A 2,500-nucleotide genomic window follows, 5' to 3' on the forward strand; every position below is an offset into this window, starting at 1 on the left:
TGTGGGGGTGGTGCCTGGGTGTCTGCTGGAGGCATGGAGGTCGGGACTGGGGGTGTGGGACGTTGTAGGGGGAGGCCTGGTCCGTGTGTGTCTGAGGAAAAAAAGAAAGAAAAAAGAGGCAAAAACCACTTCAAGTCTTGTGGACCCTCCAGGGGACCAGGACCACGTCCTGTGGCAGGCCCAGAGAGTCCACCATCCCGGACTGGCAAGAACATCAAGTCCCCCTGAGCCTGGATGAACTAAAGAAACCACAAAGTCCATTTAAACTACCATGGGACGTGTTTTGGAAATTTAACAGAGTCTTTTCTGTAAATCTCCTAAAACGCAACCCATGGTGCACTAACTCTGGGACTCTGTCTGATTTTGAGAAAAAGAGAGAATCGAAAATCAGACAGAGTCTTTTCTCCGTGGTCTACCAGGGGCAGCTTTTAGTATACCATGGGTTGGTTTTAGTATACCATGGGTTGGTTTTGGTCTACCATGGGTTGGGATTTTCGGGTTTTTATACCATGGGTACCGAAAACAAGAAAAATAGCAGTCTGCAGCCTGTAAAACTCTGGGCTTCGCCTACTACACGTTTGACCCCTGTGTTGGAAGGACATAGCCCATCCCGTGTGTAAGGGGGGCTCCAGGGGAAGAAGGCAGAGAACGGCCTGGAGGTCTTCTGGAGGCTCCAGAGGAGGGGGAACACGTCGCGTGTGAGGCCGAAACGGCTCACCATGTCGGACTGAATAGTGTAGTGAGTAGCCCCGAGTCTGGAGGTCTTTAGGACCCTCCAGAGGAGGGGGAACACGTCGCGTGTGAGGCCGAAACGGCTCACCATGTCGGACTGAATAGTGCAGCGAGTAGCCCAGAGTCTGGAGGTCTTTAGGACCCTCCAGAGGAGGGGGAACACGTCGCGTGTGAGTCCGAAAAGGCTCACCATGTCGGACTGAATAGTGTAGTGAGTGACCCCAAGCCTGGAGGTCTTTAGGACCCTCCAGAGGAGGGGGAACACGTCGCGTGTGAGTCCGAAACGGCTCACCATGTCGGACTGAATAGTGTAGTGAGTGACCCCAAGCCTGGAGGTCTTTAGGACCCTCCAGAGGAGGGGGAACACGTCGCGTGTGAGTCCGAAACGGCTCACCATGTCGGACTGAATAGTGTAGTGAGTGACCCCAAGCCTGGAGGTCTTTAGGACCCTCCAGAGGAGGGGGAACACGTCGCGTGTGAGTCCGACACGGCTCACCATGTCGGACTGAATAGTGTAGTGAGTGACCCCAAGCCTGGAGGTCTTTAGGACCCTCCAGAGGAGGGGGAACACGTCGCGTGTGAGTCCGAAACGGCTCACCATGTCGGACTGAATAGTGTAGTGAGTGACCCCAAGCCTGGAGGTCTTTAGGACCCTCCAGAGGAGGGGGAACACGTCGCGTGTGAGTCCGACACGGCTCACCATGTCGGACTGAATAGTGTAGTGAGTGACCCCAAGCCTGGAGGTGTTTAGGACCCTCCACAGGAGGGGGAACACGTCGCGTGTGAGTCCGACACGGCTCACCATGTCGGACTGAATAGTGTAGTGAGTGACCCCAAGCCTGGAGGTCTTTAGGACCCTCCAGAGGAGGGGGAACACGTCGCGTGTGAGTCCGACACGGCTCACCATGTCGGACTGAATAGTGTAGTGAGTGACCCCAAGCCTGGAGGTCTTTAGGACCCTCCAGAGGAGGGGGAACACGTCGCGTGTGAGTCCGAAACGGCTCACCATGTCGGACTGAATAGTGTAGTGAGTGACCCCAAGCCTGGAGGTCCTGTGGACCCTCCAGAGGAGGGGGAACACGTCGCGTGAGAGTCCGAAAAGGCTCACCATGTCGGACTGAATAGTGTAGTGAGTGACCCCAAGCCTGGAGGTCCTGTGGACCCTCCAGAGGAGGGGGAACACGTCGTGTGTGAGTCCGAAAAGGCTCACCATGTCGGACTGAATAGTGTAGTGAGTGACCCCAAGCCTGGAGGTCCTGTGGACCCTCCAGAGGAGGGGGAACACGTCGCGTGAGAGTCCGAAAAGGCTCACCATGTCGGACTGAATAGTGTAGTGAGTGACCCCAAGCCTGGAGGTCCTGTGGACCCTCCAGAGGAGGGGGAACACGTCGTGTGTGAGTCCGAAAAGGCTCACCATGTCGGACTGAGTGGAGCAGTGAGTGACCCCAAGCCTGGAGGTCCTGTGGACCCTCCAGAGGAGGGGGAACACGTCGCGTGTGAGTCCGAAAAGGCTCACCATGTCGGACTGAATAGTGTAGTGAGTGACCCCAAGCCTGGAGGTCCTGTGGACCCTCCAGAGGAGGGGGAACACGTCGTGTGTGAGTCCGAAAAGGCTCACCATGTCGGACTGAGTGGAGCAGTGAGTGACCCCAAGCCTGGAGGTCCTGTGGACCCTCCAGAGGAGGGGGAACACGTCGCGTGTGAGTCCGAAAAGGCTCACCATGTCGGACTGAATAGTGTAGTGAGTGACCCCAAGCCTGGATGAATT

The sequence above is a fragment of the Micromesistius poutassou genome (genome assembly GCF_964030765.1).
Source record: "Micromesistius poutassou genome assembly, contig: SCAFFOLD_3057, whole genome shotgun sequence".
NCBI lineage: Eukaryota > Metazoa > Chordata > Actinopteri > Gadiformes > Gadidae > Micromesistius > Micromesistius poutassou.